Source organism: Zalophus californianus, chromosome 9 (assembly GCF_009762305.2).
Source record: "Zalophus californianus isolate mZalCal1 chromosome 9, mZalCal1.pri.v2, whole genome shotgun sequence".
In the NCBI taxonomy this organism is placed as follows: domain Eukaryota; kingdom Metazoa; phylum Chordata; class Mammalia; order Carnivora; family Otariidae; genus Zalophus; species Zalophus californianus.
In genome coordinates, this window is record NC_045603.1 from 105,794,076 (window position 1) to 105,814,344 (window position 20,269).

Consider the following 20,269-nt stretch of genomic DNA (forward strand, 5'->3'; position numbering starts at 1 on the left):
AAAACTCTAAAAACACATCTAATGAAACAGATAAATGACTTACCTGATAGAGAGTGCAAATTTACAGTCATAAAAATGCTCACTGAGGTCAAGACAATGCATGAACAAAGTGAGAATTTCAACAAAAAGATAGAAATATAAAAAAGTACCAAACAGGAATCATAAAGCTAAGGAATATAACTGAACAGAAAATTTAATAGAGAGTGAGGGTGAGATGTGCAATCAGCTCTGGGCATCAGGAATAAAACTTGCTGCCGAGAAGGACATTTTGGAGGCTTTGATGACTGGAAGAGGTATCTCTGGGATTCCCACTCCTAGATCTTGTTGAAGATTGGAAAAGAATTGAATTAGGGCCATGGGGACACAGAAGGTCACAGCGCCTCTTGATCTTTGCCATCTTCATTGCTACAATAGGCTCTTTCCATTTTGGCTACAACTACATGCTCCTGAGATGATCATAAAGGACTTTGTCAATTACACCAGGAAGAGACGTTGAACGACCGTCCCACAGAGGTGGTTACTCACTTCCCTCTGGTCCTTTTCTGTGGCTATCTTCTCCATTGGTGTATGATTGGCTCCTTCTCTGTTGGGACTCTTTGTCAACTGCTTTGCAGGCGCAATTCAATGCTCATGTCAACCTCTTGGCTGTAGCTGGGTGGCTGCCTTATGGCGTTTCTGCAAAATAGCCAAGTCGTGTGAATGCTGATCCTGGGCCGGTTGGTTATTGGGGGGGGGGGGGGGGGCCTCTTCTGTGGGCCTCTGCACAGGTTTTGTGCCCATGTACATTGGAGAGGTCTCTCCCACTGCCCTACAGGGGGCCTTTGGCACTCTCAACCAGCTGGGCATCGTCATTGGGATCCTGGTGGCTCAGATCTTTGGTCTGAAAGTCATCATGGGGACTGAAGAGCTTTGGCCCTGGCTTTTGGGCTTCACCATCATTCCAGCTGTCCTGCAAAGTGCAGCCCTTCCATTTTGCCCCAAGAGTCCTAGATTTTTGCTCATCAACAGAAAGGAAGAGGAGAGTGCTAGGGAGATCCTCCAGCGATTGTGGGGCACCCAGGACGTGACTCAGGACATCCAGGAGATGAAAGATGAGAGCACGAGGATGGCACAAGAGAAGCAAGCCACGGTGCTGGAGCTCTTCAGATCACGCAGCTACCAGCAGCCCATTATGATTTCCATCATGCTCCAGCTGTCCCAGCAGCTGTCTGGAATCAATGCTGTGTTCTATCATTCAACAGGAATCTTCAAAGATGCAGGTGTTAAGGAGCCAATCTATGCCACCATCGGAGCAGGGGGTGGTTAATACCATCTTCACTGTTGTCTCGTCTCTCTGTTTCTGGTGGAAAGGGCAGGGAGGAGGACTCTACATATGACTGGCCTTGGAGGGATGGCTGTTTTGTTCCATCTTTATGACCATCTCATTGTTCCTAAAGGATGAGTATAATTGGATGAGCTTTGTTTGTATCGGGGCTATCTTGGTCTTTGTGGCCTTCTTTGAAATTGGCCCAGGCCCCATTCCCTGGTTTATTGTGGCCAAACTCTTCAGCCAAGGACCCCGCCCCAGCTGCGATGGCAATGGCTGGTTGTCCCAACTGGACCTCCAACTTCCTGGTTGGGCTCCTCTTCCCTTCAGCTGCATTCTATTTAGGAGCCTATGTTTTTATCATCTTCACTGGCTTCCTCATTGTCTTCTTGGTCTTCACCTTCTTCAAAGTCCTGAGACGCATGGCAGGGCTTTTTGAGGAAATCACACGAGCCTTCGAGGGGCAGGCTCGGGAGGCTAACAGAGCTGAGAAAGGCCCCCATCGTGGAGATGAACAGCATCCAACCCATGAAAGAAACCACCACCGTCTAAGCCATGCCTCCTTCCTGCCTCCCTCCCAAGATGAAAAGCAACCTCTCCCCAGATGAGGGAGAGACCTCATCAGCTTGTAACCCAGGGACTGTTTCTGAATGCTGCTACTTGATTCCTTTCTCTTCCCACACACCTCCATGAGCACTCAGAGGAACCCAGTGCAGGAGTTAGTTGTATCTTCAATGGCTTTCAAAACCTTTCATTTCTTGGACATTCGCTTCTGTTTAGTTAGTAGAGACCAAGCGAACCTACCTTCATTTCAGGAGGAATTGGCCACTTGCCATCTGACAGCATTGTCGTCTCTTCCTCCCTTGGGTTCTAATAGGGCTCACCAGGGCCAATAGGGGAGGGGAGTAAGAGTGAGGTGCAGTTTCCCCGACCCCAGACTTCCCAGGAAACAGATCTATATGAGTGTGGAGGGCAGAGAGGGATTAAATAAAGCACCTTCCTCACTTCCATACAGCTCTGCAGAGCAAATTAACTTGAGTTTTATTTATTTTATCTTCTGGTTTATTGCATAAATATTTATTTTTTTAAGTGTAAAATAATTTTACCAAATAATGAAAAGAGAAGGAAATTGAGGATAAGAGGGAGGCGCTTGAAGAGGTTCTAGGCAGAAGATTTGATACCGGAGAGGTCGAGGTACAATAAGGGGAAGATTCAGGAGAAGTATAACGTTCTCAGAGGGTACATGATGGGGTGGTGTGAAGTTTGCACATTGCCTCTTAACCTTCAGGTGGAAACTCTCAAGTTTAATTTCTCAGAAAGTGATGTGCCTATATTAAGAAGCTACTGGTTACCTTTAGAACTTTTTTCTTTGTTTAAAATTATATGTAGTGTTACTTGAAATCTAGGATTATTAAGATGGGCATTATAGCTAATGGTGGTGATGGGTTCTAATTTTGGCTGGAGTCCAGAGAAGGGAAGGTTATTTCTAGATATCCTTTCTCCCCTCACTGGACAAAACAAATTCTTCCCCTTATAGTGGACTCACTGTGGGGGTGGGGGTTAAATTATTCCTAATACCCACCTGGTGGGAGAACCTTCCAAATGAGGAACCCAAAATAGTGGTTCTTGGTAGAGGTTCTGTATTTCTCCATTTTGTTCTTTAGGAGATTTTAGTTGTTGATATTTTGTTTTAAGCCATAGCTTTAAAAGAGTTCAGAGGAGAATGTTCATAAACTAACTTGGAATTTGTAACCTCAGCTCTGGGAAAGGATTTTTCCTGAACGATTATTATCTAGTTGAAGTATGTTGTTGCTAAGGGTCATTGCATGCTTGTTCTGTTGCCATATTCGCATAGTATGACGTCAAGTGCCCTTAGGGGACCATACATTTGGGATAATATGAGTAAATGTGCAGTGTAGTCCACACTTGAGAGAGTATGAATGTATGTGCACTGTCACTTTGCATCTGGTGGAAGTAGATGACTGGTAACTTGTGTCCTTTATGTACCTATAGCCCCCTTTTGAATAGAATGTGTTCAAACTCATCTCTATATGTATAAAGAACACTGCCTCTGCAAAAAAAAAAAAAAAAAAGAAAATTTAATAGAGAGTTTGAGGCATCAGTCTAAATCAATTGGAAGAAAAGATCAGCAAACTAGAAGACAAGACATTGGAATTCATCCAATTAAGGAGCAAAAAGGCAAAAAGAGTGAAAATAGCTTAAAAGGACTTAAAGGATACCATAAATTGAATGTGTAGGGGGTCCCCAGAACAAAAAGAGAGATTAAAGGGGCAGAAAGCTTATTCAAATGAACAGTGGCTGCAAACTTCCCTAACCTGGGGAAAGAAACAGATATCCAGATCCAGAAAGTCAAGAGAGTTCCCAGAAAAATGAATTCAAAGAGACACTGAGACACATTATAATTAAATTGTCAAAAGTTAAAGATGACAGAATTTTAAGAGCAGCAAGAGAAAAACAACTGATTATGTACAAGGGAACTTCCATAAGATTATCAGAATATTTTTTAGCAAAAACTTTGCAAGCCAGAAGTGAGTGGGAGGAGGGGGGTTCCTGGCTGGCTCAGTCATTGGAGCATCCAACTCTTGATCTTGGGGTTGTGAGTTTGAGCCCCACACTGGGTATAGAGATCTTAAAAAAAAAAAAAGGAGTGGGATGATAGATTCAAAGTACTGGAAAGAAAAAAAAACTGCCAACCAGGAATACTCCACCTGGCAAAGTTGTCTTTCAGAACTGAAGAGAAAACAAAGACTTTTCCCAGACAAGGAAAAAGCTGACAGAGTTCATCTCCAGTAGACTTGCCCTTGCAAAAAAACGTTAAAGTTCTTCGAGTTGAAAGGAAAAATGCTAATTAGTAACATGAGATAATATGAAAGTATAAAAGTCACTGGTTAAGGTAAATATATAGTTAAGTTTAGAATACTCTAATGTTTGTAATGGGTGTGGGGAAATCACTTATAATTCTAGTATAAAGGGTTAAAGACAAGGGGCATCTGGGTGGCTCAATTGGTTAAGTGACTGCCTTTGGCTCATGGCATGATCCCAGGGTCCTGGAATCGAGTCCCGCATCGGGCTCCCTGCTCAGTGGGGAGTCTGATTCTCCTCTCCCTCTGCTGCTCCTCCTGCTTGTGCTTTCTCTCTCTCACAAATAATATCTTTTAAAAAGTTAAAGACAAATGTATTAAAATAACTATAACTGTAATAATTTATTAATGGATACACAATGTAAAAAAGAATTGTGACATCAAAAACAAAATGGTTGAGGGCAGCGTAAGAATATAGAGCTTTTGTATGCAAAGTTAAGTTGTTATCAGCTTAAAATAGACTGTTACAAATATAAAATGTTTTATATAAAACATAGTAACCACAAAGCAAAAACCTACAGTAGATATGCAAAAGAGAAAGAAAAGGAGTCAAACCAGAGAAAATCATCAGATCACAAAGGAAGAGAGCACTAGAGGAAGAAAGGAAAAAGGAATTAGAAAACAACCAGATCCAATTAACAGATGTCAAAGTAAGTCCATATCTATCAATAATTGCTGTAAATGCAAATGGACTAAATTATCCAATCAAAAGATACAGTGTAGCTGAATGGATAAATAAAAAGACCCAACTATATGCTGCCTACATGAGCCTCACTTCAGATGTTAAGGACACACACAGACTGAAAGCCAAGGATGGAAAAAGATATTCCATTGAAAGTGGAAGAATTAATATTGTTAAAATATCCATGTTACCCAAGAATCTACAGGTTCAATGTAATTCTTATCAAAATTTCAATGGCATTTTTCACAGAAAGAGAAAAAAACAATCCTAAAAGTGATATTGAACAACAAAAGCCCTGAATAGATAAAGCTATCTTGAGAAAGAAGAGCAAAGTTGGAGTCATCACAGTTCCTGATTTCAAACTATATTACAAAGCTACAGTAATCAAAACAGTATAGCATTGGCAAAAAAAACCCCAGATACATAGGTGAGTGGAACAGAATAGAAAGCCCAGACAAAAAACCCACACATATACAGTCCATTAATTTATGACAAAGAAGCCAAGAATATACAGTGGGGGAAGAATAATATCTTCAATAAAAGGTATTAGGAAAACTAGATATACACATGCAAAAGAATGAAACCAGACTATCTTACATCATACACAAAAATCACCTCAAAACGGATTAAAGACTGAGATACAAAACCTGAAACTATGAAACCCCTAGAAGAAAAAATAGGGGGTAAATCCTTAACATTGGTCATGGCAAAGATTTTTTGGATTTGACAGCAAAGGCAAAGGCAACAAAAGCAAAAATAAACAAGAGGGACTACATCAAACTAAAAAGCTTCTTCACAGCAAAGAAAACCATCAACAAAATGAAAAGGCAATCTAACAGATGGCAGAAAATATTTGCAGCTCATATATCTGATAAGGAGTTAATATCCAAAAGTGTATGAAACTCTTACAACTTGGGATGCCTGGGTGGCTCAGTGGGGTTAAGCATCTGCCTTTGGGTCAGGTCATGTTCCCAGGGTTCTGGATCGAGTTCCACATCGGGCTCCTTGCTCAGTGGGGAGCCTGCTTCTCCCTCTGCCTCTGCCTGCTGCTCCCCCTGCTTGTGTTCACTCTCTCTCTCTCTGACAAATAAATAAATAAAATTTTTATTAAAAAAAAAACCTCTTACAACTCAGTATAAAAAAATTAAACAAAACAACAAAACAAAATAAACAAAAAAATAAAAACCAAAACCAAAATAAACCCCAAGCAACTGATTAAAAAATAGGCAGAGGATCTTGGCCAAAATTTAGAAGATGCTGTGACTATCATTTTGAAGTAGTTAAATATATGAAAGATAAAACCTTAAAAAAATAGGCAGAGGAACTGAATAGACTGAGTAGATATTTTTCCAAAGAAGGCATACAAATGGTCTTCAGGTACCTGAAAAGGTGCTTAACATTCCTAATAATCAGGGAAATGCAAATCTAAGACACAATGAGATATCACCTTAAATTTGTTAGAATACCTATCATCAAAAAGGCAAGAGATAGGGCGCCTGGGTGGCTCAGTTGGTTAAGCGACTGCCTTCGGCTCAGGTCATGATCCTGGAGTCCTGGGATCGAGTCCCACATCGGGCTCCCTGCTCAGCAGGGAGCCTGCTTCTCCCTCTGACCCTCTTCCCTCTCGTGCTCTCTCTCTCTCTCATTCTCTCTCTCTCAAATAAATAAATAAAATCTTAAAAAAAAAAAAGGCAAGAGATAACAAGTGTTTGGTGAGGATGTGGAGAAAAGAGAATGCTTATGCATTGTTGGTGGGATTGTAAATTGGCACAGTCACTATGTAAACTGGAGTTTAAAAAGTAAAAATGGAGCTATGATATGATCCAGCAATTCTACTTCTGGGCAAATATCCAAAGGAAATGGAAACATCATCTCAAAGAGATATTTGCACCTCCATGTTCATTGCAGCATTTAGTCACAGCAGTCAAGATATGGAAACAGCCTAAGTGTCTGTCAATGGATGAATGGAAAAAGAAGATGTGGCGCATGCGTGCATACGGGCGCGGGCACACACACGCACACACACAATACTATTCAGCTATGAAAAAGAAGGAAATTCTTCCATTTGCAACAACATGGATGGATCTTGAAGTCATTATGCTATGTGAAATAATTCAGACAGAGAAAGACAAATACTGCATGATATCACTTACATGTGGAATCTAAATAAGCTGAACCCATAGAAACAGACTAGACTGGCGGCTGCCAGGGGCTGGGGGTGGGGAAAATGGGGGCATCTTGGTCCAATTCTAAGATGAATAAGTTCTGGAGATCTACTGTATAGCATGATGATTATAGCTAATAATACTGTATTATATACTTCAAAGTTGCTAAGAGAGTAGGTCTTAAATGTTCTCATACACACACACACACACAAAATAGTAATTATATGATGTGATGGAGGTATTAGCTAATGGTATGGTGGTAATCATTTTGCAATGTATAATTATATCAAATCAACACATTGAGCACCTTAAACTTATATAATGTTATATGCCAATTATTATGCCTCAATAAAGCTGGAAAAAAGTGAATTTATAATTAACTATCATGGTCAGTTAAGAGCCTTCATGAATTTTCAATAAAAATCTGTGTCTTTTAGGGGCACCTAGCTGGCTTAGTCAAAAGGGCATGTGACTCTTGATTTCAGGGTCAAGAGTTCAAGTCCCATGTAGGGTATAGAGATTACTTAAATAACACCTAAGCAAAAAAGTCTGTGTTTTTTAAAGTAAACCTAGTCACGAGTAAAGGAAAGTGGCAGAGGATGATGGCCATGCTACACATTTGGTTGTCATCCTCGTTAATAGTTTTATTATTTTTTTGTACCTGGTTTTTTGGAGCATTAATATATACTGTTGAATAAAGTTATGTCACTGTTCATTAATTACTTAAATATAATTATTGGTACAAAGACAGTAGAGAAAAAAATGGCCTGCACACAAAACTTAATACAACAAAGAAAGTATTAGAGGCAAGACAACCAGAAAAGAGGTGCTATGACTATCTAGGCAAGAAATCCTTAGGGCCTCAAAGATGCCAAGTTAGTAGGGAGGAGAGGAGGGCATGGAAGAGAAAGAAATTGGTTGAGAGCGGAGACTAGAGATAATGGGTATTTTTTTTTAAGATTGTATTTATTCATTTGAGAGAGAGAGAGAGCGATAGAGAGTGAGCAAGAGAGAGAGAGAGAGCACAAGTAGGGGAAGGGACAGAGGAAAAGGAGAAGCAGGCTCCCAGCTGAGCAGGGAGCCCGACACAGGGCTCGATCCCAGGACCCTGAGGTGGGGCTTGATCCCAGGACTGCAGGATCACGACCTGAGCCAAAGGCAGACGCTTAACCAACTGAGCCACCCAGGCACCCCAATAATGTGTATTGTTGGCAGGGAATGGTCTGGGCATCTGTGGCATCAAACTGGGTACAGTTTTGATATGGTGGAAAAAAACAACTGGATTTGGGGTATGAGACTTGGACTTGAGTCTCTGCTACTTATTTGAATGACTTCGGGCACGCTCCCTCTCCCTCTGTCTGCTGCTCCCCCCTGCTTGTACTCACTCTCTGTGTCAAATAAATAAATAAATAAATAAAATCTTAAAAAAAAAAGGAAAAAAGATATGGAGAGCCCATTTGTTCTGGGACAGAGATTGTTGGTTGCCTAATCATTACCCACTCTCTTCTTGTGTGTCACTAACTGAATCCTGACTTTATTTGGGTGGCAATGTTCTCAGCTACAAAGTACATTTCTCAGCCTCCTTTGCAAATGGAGCTGCCTAGTTAGGTATAAGAAGAATATCTGGATTAAAAAGAAGAATATTTGTTTTTTGTTTTGGTTTTGGTTTAAAGATTTTATTTACTCATTTGACAGAGAGAGACACGGGGCGAGAGGGAACACGAGCAGGAGGAGTGGGAGAGGGAGAAGCAGGCTTCCCGCTGAGCAGGGAGCCCAATGTGGGGCTCGATCCCAGGACTCTGGGATCATGACCCGAGCCGAAGGCAGACGCTTAACGGCTGAGCCACCCAGGCGCCCCTAGAAGAAGAATATTTGGGTAGAACTTCTGGTGAAGCTGTTTAATGAGGACCAACTCAGTTGGGAGGACTGTTCTTTTGTCCTGACCATACTTTTACTTTCTACTCCTGGGAACATGATGTGATGACTGGGGTTCCAGTAACCATTCTGTGACTATGAGGTAATCTTGAAGATGAAAGCCATGTAGTAAGATGGCAGAGCAGAAAGATACAAAAAGCTGTAGTTTCTGATGACCACCAGGACACTACATCAGCTCAGTCTGCCTATCTTCAATTTTCTTTTACATGAGAGAAAAGTGAACCCCTATCTTGTTTAAGCCACTGTTATTTCAGGCTTCTGTTTCTAGTAAGCAAACTATTCCTAAATATATAGATCCTTTCCCAAAGATATATGAGGATAGAAAAGCCATACTGTAGAGCAGGAATCAGCAAACTTTTCTGGTAAAAGGCCAGATAGTAAATATTTTAGGCTTTGGGAGCTATATGGTCTCTGTCGTAGCTACTCAACTCCATTGTAGTAGTGTGAAAGCAGCCCTGAAAATATATAAACAAATAAATGTAGCTATATTCAAATAAAACTTTGTGGACACTGAAATAAGAATTTCATATAATTTCACATGTCATGAAATATTCTTTCAATTTTTTTTCAACCACCAAAAAAATATGAAAGCCATCCTTAGCGCACAAAAACAGGATTTGGCCCTCAGGCTGTACTTTGCCACCCCCTGCAATAAAAGATATAATTCCAGCAAGTAAACCAAGGAATAAGAATTGGAAGCATTTATTACATATTTGTTAGTTATCTTTATGCTTCTGTATATTTCAAAACCTTGGATATAGCAGAACTGGACCTACAAAATAACAAGACTGCTTTTAATTTTTTATTTGTTTTTATTTTTAAAAAATTTTATTTATTTATTTTAGAGAGGGAGAGATCGAGAAGGAGCAGTGGGGAGGAGCAGAGGAGGGGAGAGAGAGAGAGAAGCAAACTCCTCACTGAGCAGGAAGCCTGATGAGGGGCAATCCTAGGACCTGGAGATCATGACCTGAGCCAAGGTAGATGCTCAACTGACTGAGCCACCCAGGTGCCCCAACAAGACTGCTTTTTAAACAACATTTCAAAAGTTACACATTTAATGAACGTCCCAGTATGACCTTGAGAAGTAAGAGACCAATCCCAGTGATGTGGATCACAATATTATGTGAAATTTTATTTGGATATTGAAGACTGGTCTTTTTTTTTTTTAAGATTTTATTTATTTGAGGGAGAGAGCGTGCACACAAGTGGGGAGAGGTGCAGAGGGAGAAGCAGGCTCCCCGCTGATCAGGGAGCCTGATGTGGGGCTTGATCCCAGGACCCCGGGATCATGACCTGAGCCCAGCGTAGCCGCTTAATCAACTGAGCCACCCACGCGCCCCAGGTCTGTTTGTTTTTTAAAGAATGAACCATCTTACTTCATAACCGTACTTCGTAAGATCACGTTTCCTGTTGGCCATTCAAGGTGTTAAGCTAGCAAAGACCAATTTGAGGTGGCCTGAAACAACATGGGGCATGCCAAGGACCTTATTCGCCTTAGCTGTTGCTGCTTGCAGGGACTGATAAAGGCCATTAATGATGGTATAAACATGTAGAAATAAATAGAGCACCAGTCAGGGCTTTGTGGGAAGGACTGAGGGGTAAAACTTACTAGTGGGGACCTGGAGAGACATGAGGATTGGTTTTTTAAAAACCAGAGTTGTGTTAACATTTCAGGTGGGAAAGATGCAGCGTTAGTTAAGAGGATGGATTTTATACTGAAGAGAGAGGGTTAAGGATACAGATCACAAAACTTTGAAGTGGTATGGAAAAGGCCAGGTGTGTGTGTGTGTGTGTGTGTGTGTGTGTGTGTGTGTGTGTCTGTGTAAATTGCCAGAGCCACTGACACCTTCCAAAAAAAAAATCAAACTCTTTATCCAACATCAGGTGCAGAAGTTATTGTGTTGATTAAAATGTTGACTTCCCTTTCAGTAGGTGTGATAATATATAGATGCACACTCTCTGTATTGTGAATGTGACAGAGCGTGTGTGCATAGGGGAGGGTGGATAGGAATGTGGATAGAAGCATGTGTGTGGAGGACAGAGGATTATTTGGGTGTGAATAGTCCAGAAGTGGAGTGAGAGGTGGTTTGTTATGTAACTCGGGGTAGGGGTCAGGGAGAGAATGCTTTGATGGGCTTTTAGGCATGCCAATAATAATTGTTTCGCTTCATACATGGTAAGAATAGAACGGGTGCTCTCTCTGTCTCAGTCTCTTTCTCTCACTCTTTCCCCCCTGCCCCCAGGCAGCTGTGCAAAGATTTAACCATGTGATCCTGAAAGCACAACACTGAAAGCCTCTGACTGTGCCAAGAGGAGAGAGTAGGGAAACAAAGGCCAAAGCCAGGGCCAAAGCCAGCTGCCAGGAACCCCCATCCCCAGCAGCAACACAGAAAAATAATAGCAAGATTCCATTTACCATCACTCTTCTCCCCAGAGCAGCTCTCTGGCTTGGAGCTGAAAACCTACTCCCCAACCCTTCCCTTTACCTCTCTCCCCAGCTCCTGTACTCCCAACTACTGGGAGTGAAGCACCAGGCTTCAGGAAAAAAGGTGCTCTTCTCTCTCTCCCTGGAGGGATTGAGTGCTCTCTCCCAGGCCCTGCAGAATTCTTGGAGAGCTCGGGGCTTAGGGGTAGAGGAGAGTGGAGGACCCCTTTAAGGTAAAGCCCAGAAGTTCAAGAAGGACTGTATGACTTGAACAGGGGACCAGCTCAACAAACTCTTAGACTTAAGATGTGTGCAAGGCTAAAACATCTCTGACTGGTCATCTTCCCATTTCTCTATGCAAAGCTTGTCCTGCTCTTGGTGGATGGATTCTGCTGGGAGGCCTTCAGGAGAAAGCAGAACTGGCTTCTTCCCTCATTATCTTTTTCTCTTTCCTTACTTCTCCAGACTCACTTTTCTCCCTCTCTCCCTACCTCTTTTTTCTTTCTTTCTTTCTTTTTTTTTTTTTAAGATTTTATTTATTTGACAGAGAGAGACACAGCAGCGGGAGAGGGAACACAAGCAGGGGGAGTGGGAGAAGGAGAAGCAGGCTCCCTGCTAAGCAGAGAGCCGGAAGTGGGGCTTGATCCCAGGACCCTGCGATCATGACCTGAGCCGAAGGCAGACGCTTAAGGACTGAGCCACCCAGGTGCCCCTACCTACCTCTTTCTAAAGTTTTTGTTCTACCATAAGCCTCAGACCTAGACACTGGTTAGACTATTACTAGACCCACAACATACTTCCTAAATAATCTTAAACCAAACCTTTTTACTTTCCTTTTTTTTTTTTTGAAAAATACTCACTTCTACCTACCCTTTCTCTCTAGGATAAAACGGGGTTTAAAAAGTGACTAATAAAATATTTTTAAAAACTATAGAAATATTACTAACATAAACAAAGGGACAGATGTCACACATCTTGCTGATATGAGCGTGAAGGACGGTTGATAAGTATAAAAATATTGGCAGCATTCAATGGGTTATTTTTAATATGGGAAATTTCTCATAAGACATCCATTTTCTTACCTCTATTACTTGTCAAATATCACTGACACCCAATAAAAAGTCAGGCTTCTATTGACAAGTTGTTTTGGCTTTCATTTTCTTTCTATGTCATAAGTTGAACCAATATCAAAATTATTCTGTGCATTTCCATAGTGTCAAATTTGATCACAATCACTCAGTTCTTAAATGTTATCATGGAATCTACAAGTAGACCTGAAATGCTATGGGATTGAATGGAAATGAAGATCTTGATCTTGCCTTGCACCTTGCTGTGTGCTTGGGGGCAAGTGACTTGGTGTCCTTATCTGCTACATGATAACTTAAGGCTCATGTGGCATTCACAGGCTATGAATCTGTAAGCTATTGATTTGGTAAGTCTTTCTTAGAAGGAATACAGAATTACGCCATTGAAAAACTATACAGACTGCCGTTTTGCTTCAAGATGGTAACTTGCCTTCACAAATTGAACTTAAGGTGTTATCTCAGTAGCATTTAGGACAGTTTCCAAGTGACCTCAAATCAGAAAATCATTTGTAGAAGGAAAAAGTTATAGACGGATCAATTTGAAGGGCCAAATGATTGTTAAAATGGAGACCTTTCTTCAGAAGGTTAGTTTTTCTGCTGATCTCCCCACAAACAACAATGCTTTGCTTAGGAATCCTAGGTCTCTCTGATAATGTCTTTATCAAACCTTACAATACTTTCCAACAAAGAACATTGATTTAAAAATGGACTGCTGGCTGGGGTGCCTGAGTGGCTCAGTCACTTAGGCGACTGACTGTTGGTTTTGGCTCAGGTCATGATCTCAGGGTCATGAGATCGAGTGCCACTTAGGGCTCCGCGCTCAGCAGGGATCTGCTTGGGATTCTTTCTCTCTTCCTCTCCCTCTCCCTCTGCCCCTTCCCCTGCTTGCTTGCACACACTCTCTCTAAAATAAATAAATTTTAAAAAATCTTTTAAAAAATGGACTACTGGCACATATATAATGTCTTATATTCTCTGGCAGTCTTAACTCACATCTTCTGGTACTTGGTGCATACCCTATCTAGATCACATCTTGTATTGATTTCTTTAAAGAGAAGTTGTAGGTGTCATGAAATATATATAAGCTAATGAGAATAAATAAATAAGAAAAATCTTTTTCTCCAGGACCTGAGAATATTTAATAAATATAGCTCTCAAATCTCCACCATGTGTCAGTGCATTTAGGAATCCAGGAAGCAAATGACAGCTCTAGGACCACACAGGGAACCAGAAGCACAGCTAGAAGAGACAAGGACCATGGTGATTTGCTCTCTCTGCTGGTTTCATTCCCTTACTCCTTGGGAACCATGTGGTGCCTGGAGCAATTCTTTTGACCCTCTTAGCACCCGTTCCCTCTCCAAAGGGATTAGTTCCTTCCTTCTAAAGGCAAACAGAAGCCCTTTTTGCCTTTCTCAATCTACGGAGCTTGGAAATCAGCAAGTGGAGCTCACTGTTATTATTAGATGAGGCTCTTTGTACCCCTATTATCTCACCCTGACTCATCTTACTCATGTCCTTTATCAACGTTTCAATTTTTATCTGTCTTATTATATTGCCTTTAAGGGATTCCCTTTCCTGTCCTCCCTCATATTCCAAGTGCTTCGTTGCTTCACTTTTATGGGGGATTTTCAAAGCTACTCTTGTTTCTTGCTACCACGCCTTAGCCTGGGAAGTCAGATGGGCCTGTAGAAAAATTCACCTTGAGGGTTCAGGCAAAGAAGGCAAGGAAGGTAGCATCTGGAGTGAGAAAGATGGTGAGATGTGTTTGTCACAAATGAGGTCTGGGTCACAGTCCTTATTCCCAGTATGTAGAATCCAAGAAAGTCTCAGGGGGCGTCTGGAATGGCAGCATCTCCCTTCATCTCTCCTATTTCAGAAATCTACTTTGCAGAGGGCAGGGCAAATGAAATCCACGGTCTTTTGTGAACACATCTTTCTTTAGTCTGTGATAACTTCTCTAATCGAGTGGATCACAACCATTTGGAGGAGACAGGGAAAATAACCAAATTTGTTTGACTTCCAAACGATCTGACATCCTGAGACAAGATCATACCACAGAGGCACGTGAAGGAATAGTAACTTCAGAAGTTCTGAAGTGGGGCACCCAGGTGGCTCAGTTGGTTAAGCGTCTGCCCTCGGCTCAGGTCATGATCCCGGGGTCCTGGGATTGAACCCCGCATTGGGCTCTCTGCTCAGTGGGGAGTCTGCTTCTCCTTCTCACTCTCCCTGTGTGTTCTCTCTCTCGCTCAAATAAATAAAATCTTAAAAAAAAAAAAAATAAGGAAGTTCTGAAGTGGCCTGGACTGGGCTTAAGCCTGCTAGGAAGTGATTCCAGGAGGGCTTTGTTCCATCCCAGAGTCTGAAGGTGTGGGCTGTGCGTTGCAGCATATGTAATCAGGCACATTTTGCTTTATAGAGCATTATTAGAAAAGCTTTCCAAACATTCAGCTTTATCCTGGATGGGCTGCAGGTAGCTGAGTGGGGGAGTTAAAGGATTCAGATGGGGGGAATGGACCAGAAGAACCCTTGCCCTTAGAGAGTCTTAGAGCAGCATGATGGCAGAGAGCCATAGCTCCAGGGAAGGACAAGAAGACAGGATTCAAGTTGCCTTTTAGGGAAGCAGCCTTACCAGCAATTCCAGTTTAAAAAATGACTTTGCCAGCACAGACCAAGTCTTGGATCCTTCTGGCTGCAACACTATTAGGAGCACATCTTTGGGGTTCAGCCATGAGTCTTTCCATTTACTTCTTAGCCTTTAGCTTAAGGGAGGCAGGAGAATCTCTTATGGCCCTTTTGCTGGGGTAGGTCCCAAGGGCCTCTGAGGAGGTCTGGCCTCAGAGTTAGATATGGCTGATAATTATTGATAATAAAACACACTGTTTTATTGTGCACGGAACAAGAATGTGGGCCCCATTTTCAAGGGGAAAAGATGTGGCTGGATTTCAGTATGACCTTTTTGGTTATCTTTCTGCCAGAATCTTTCCTAATTAACATTTGCCCATGTGCCCTGCAAATGATGATGTCAGGAAGAGGAAAGCCAATTAAGATGGAAGAAACCTTCTCTTGCTTCAGAAGACACTACCTGCCCCACCCTCAAAAAAACCCCACCCGGGAGCCTATTGAATTCTTCTGCTCTTGTTTCTGCTGATGACACAGGATGGGTCCTCATTAGACAAAGCAGGCGAATCGGCTCTACCTTATTAGAGCAGTCTTGAGGCGCTATTCATGATAAAGATGGATACAAAGGTCCAGGGATTATAGGTAATAGTGGCCTCTGGTTTGCAGATGGTTGAGTTCCTACAACCTGTCTTTCAAAGCTGAGCTCAGACTCTACTTCCACCGGGAGGCCATCCTTTATAGTTCCAGCACACGACAAATTCCATTTCCTCTGAATTTGGTAGCATGCTCTATTGGTTCCAAATTAAATTATATTTGTCCTCAAATTATTTCATTTCCTCTAAAACTTCTCTCTTTATCCAGACTGCACATAGCTTGTTCCCCTCTTAAGTCCTCAAGCATGCAGTGCAGTGCTAGACACACAGCACCTACTTAGCAAACACCCATTCAACTAAGAATAAATAACTGTAACAACAGCAAAACCAACCTGGTACCCTGTGAGCAAGTTTGAGATACCAATGTTTCTCCCACCTGCCAGATTCTCTCTTCCTAGTGAGCTCATCTTCCCACTTTGGAGAAGACAGTTTCATACTCCTGACTCTCATTGTATGTCTCCAGCACCCCTTCCCTGCCCTTCATACTAGATAAAGACCTTGCCCCATATTTCATAGAGAAAATTGGTGTGGTCAGAGGAGAACTATCTCCTCCCTCCATACGCCCCTTTGGTCCAACTGCATTTGTACCACGCGAGCAGAATCTCCTCCTTGTTTCTGCAGCAGAAGTGTCCTTGTTAACTATCTGAGGTCAGTCTTCTACTTGGACTCTGGGAATCATTCCTTTTCTCCGTAAGATCTTCACCGTGCTGCTTCCCTTTCTCTCCCAAATTTTCAATATTTTTCTTCTCTCTCTCCTCCTCATCACCCTTTGCAATTAAAAAGCAAAAACTGCCTTATTATTAATATCAAACACATACCATGCTGCTTATTCTGTGCCAGGAACTATTCTAACTGCTTTATACATATTGATTCACTTAATCTTCACATCAACCCAGGAAGGTAGTAGGTACTATTACATTATAAAGATGAGGAAACTGAGGCATAAAGTTCACCACGTTCTCTTGGTGTCCAAGAGAGAATGTAGAGTATTCATCTCAAGGTCAATACGTCTAAAATAGAATACTTGATTCCTTCCCACTCCAAACCCATTTATTTCCTGGTCTTCCCCATCTCATTAAATGAAGCCACCCTTTACCCTGTTGCTCAGGACAAAAACACAGGAGTCATCCTTAATTCTTTGCTTTCTCTTACATCTCACAAGGAATCTTCTTATTTGTTTTACCTTCAAAATACATTTCACGGTGGACCACAACTAAATACGCCACTGCCTCCACCCAGATCTAAACCACTTACCCTCTCTCTTCCTTGGACCCAAGTCCCTACCTTGTCTTCCTGTCTCCATTCCTGGCCTCCTTTGGCCTGGTCCATTCTCTACATAGCAGCCTCATAGCACTCTTCCCTTTAAAACATTCCCCAGAACCAAAATCCCTGGCCTATAAGGCCCTATGTAAGTGGTCCTGCCTGCTTTTGCAGACACCTTCCTCTTCTCCCTTTGGCCCACTATGGTACTGCCCCACTGGGCTTTCTTTATGTCCTCTGAACATGCCAAGCTCTTTTCTGACTCAGTGGCTTTCCACTTCATGTTCCCTCTCCTTGGAACACTTTGCCTTGTTGCCTGACCGCCTCCTCACCTTTCAGGTTGCAGCACCTGCTCAGACAGGCCTGCCCTAACCTCCTGAATCCCTCCAATCATTCTCTATCTCCATTTTGTGTAGCACTTATTAGTATGTGAAATTATCTTGTATATTGATTATTTATGCTGTCTGTCTCCAACTGTTCCCCATACTCACACTCCCAGCTCCAGATGTAAGCTCTTTGAGGCAGAGACTTGTCTTGTTCATTGCCATATTCCCAATGCCTAGAACTCTACTTGCCATGTAGCAGGGACTGAATATTTGTGGACGACTCCAGCTCTTCTCCTGCTCCTGCCTGTATAGTAAGTGTCCTTTGGCGAAAAAAGAAGTCCCTGGGAAGTGGAGGCTGGGAGTTTGTTCAGCCTTTCCCCTTCAGTAGGCCTGTGTCCAACTCATAGCCATCTGCCTTTTCCTGTTTTTGACTCCATTTGCTCAGTGTGTGTAAGCTGCTAGCCAGTTGTAGCTGGGAGTTGGGGGGGGTGGAAAAGGTGAGGGCCAGCATGTCAATGAAAATACAGGCCACAGTCCAGATTGATGGTATCAAGTCTTAATGACTTCAGCTGCATTTAATTAAAAATGGAATGGCTTATTGGAACACAGACCGTGTGGGCCAGTAGTCTGATTTCTGCTCTCATTTCTATTCTCTTCCAAGCTTCAATTAAGAAAGCAACAAAAGATTCCTATCATGAGCCATGTGTGGTGATCTCATCAGCTAAGACAAATATTTTTTTTTCTGGCTATATTTATAGAACTCTTTCTTGTTTCCTTGGACAACCCTAGCTGGCATTATCTTGTTTACCTTCTTTTCATCTAGATTTGCTTTTGGTGGGCAGCTTCTTATCTGTTGCTCTTTGCCACCTTGGATTGCTAATTCCTCTGTTTTTCTTCTCTTAGCTTTCATCTATGGGGCTCGCTTATTTATTTATTTAATGTTTTCATTTTAATTCCAATTAGTTAACATACAGTGTTATATTAGTTTCAGGAGTACAGTATAGTCTATGGGGCTCTTTAAAATCAGTTTGTACTTTCTAGTTACCAAGGCAGTAGCTGGAATTAATAAGCAAGTAGACAACATTGGTTCCGGATCAGTGTAGTGTGATGTCTCGTTGCCTCCCTGGAGGAGGGTGGAACTTGGTATTCCTTTTCCCTTTGTGCCAGTCATGTGCTTCCTGATGTCAGGCCTTTTCTTCATCCATCACCAGGTGGAAAGGACAGACTATGCCTGCAGACCTCTGGACTAATACCTGACTACTTTCTGGGGGCATCTGACCCCGCATATGGTCCCACAGGAAATCACAAATGTCACTCGGGGCCCTACTTGCCGAGCAACATTGTCTCTTGCTCAGGGGCCAGTTAAGCTAAGTACTGTCAGGGACAGGAGAATGGGCCCCGCAAGCAGAGGAAGACTATGTAGGCTGAATTCTGCTCCTGCAGTCTAGGAATGGTTGTTAGGGATGAAGACAGTGTGGTCAAGTCAAGCATAACAACACTGTGCAAGGAGTTTGTCTTTGGTGCCTAAGCTTCTTAGTTATAACTATTTACCTTCTGGATAATGGCTTCTCAACTATGCATTCTCAATGGGTACGATACTGCCCTCAAGCAGGGAGATTTGTTCTTGGGGGACTAGAAAAACCACAAACTGTTTTTGGTATAAAGAAATCCCCGATAAACATACACAAACAGATGTATAGTATATCTGTGGTATTCAAATTTCATGGGGAGAGCAATGATCATGAAGATGCTTAAACACATTCTTTAAGGTGTGACCAAAAGGTTGTCATTCTAGTCTCCTGCTCTTGCCTTTCTTTCTCTGGAACAAAACTTTGCTTTCAGCATAAAATCTAAAACACTTTCCCTTTAAGTTCCCAGGACCCTGGGATCATGACCTGAGCCAAAGGCAGACACTTAACAGACTGAGCCACCCAGGTGCCCTAAGAAGCTTTTCCTTAAGTGTAATTTAGAAATAGAAATGTTGGCACTTCTAAACAGACACATGAAAAAGTGCTCACCATCACTTGGCATCAGAGAAATCCAAATCAAAACCTCAATGAGATATCACCTCACACCAGTCAGAATGGCTAAAATTAACAAGTCAGGAAACGACAGATGTTGGCTGGAATGCAGAGAAAGGGGAACCCTCCTACACTGTTGGTGGGAATGCAAGCTGGTGCAGCCACTCTGGAAAACAGTATGGAGGTTCCTCAAAAAGTTGAAAATAGAGCTGCCCTACGACCCAGCAATTGCACTACTGGGTATTTACCCCAAAGATACAAATGTAGTGATCCGAAAGGGTACATGCACCCTGATGTTTATAGCAGCAATGTCCACAATAGCCGAACTATGGAAAGAGCCAAGATGTCCATCGGCAGATAAATGGATAAAGAAGATGTGGTATACACACACACACACACACACACATACACACACACACAATGGAATATTATGCAGCCATCAAAAGGAATGAAATCTTGCCATTTGCAATGATGTGGATGGAATTGGAGGGTATTATGCTGAGCGAAATAAGTCAATTAGAGAAAGACGTGTATCATATGACCTCACTGATAATGAGGAATTCTTAATCTCAGGAAACAAACTGAGGATTGCTGGAGTGGTGGGGGATGGGAGGGTTGGGGTGGCTGGGTGACAGACATTGGGAAGGGTATGTGCTATGGTGAGCGCTGTGAATTGTGTAAGACTGATGAATCACAGACCTGTACCTCCGAAACAAATAATACAATATATGTTAAGAAAAAAAAAGAAGATAGCCGGAGGGGAAGAATGAAGGGGGGGGAAATCGGAGGGGGAGACGAACCATGAGAGACGATGGACTCTGAAAAACAAACTGAGGGTTCTAGAGGGGAGGGGGTGGGGGGATGGGTTAGCGTGGTGATGGGTATTAAAGAGGGCACGTTCTGCATGGAG

The 20,269-nt window shown here is 42.2% G+C and overlaps 1 pseudogene; it reads left to right on the forward strand.

Annotated features, from left to right (window-relative positions):
- The first annotated feature begins 355 nt into the window (after positions 1–355).
- LOC113922521 lies at positions 356–1,858 on the forward strand (annotated as a pseudogene).
- The last annotated feature ends 18,411 nt before the right edge of the window (positions 1,859–20,269 follow it).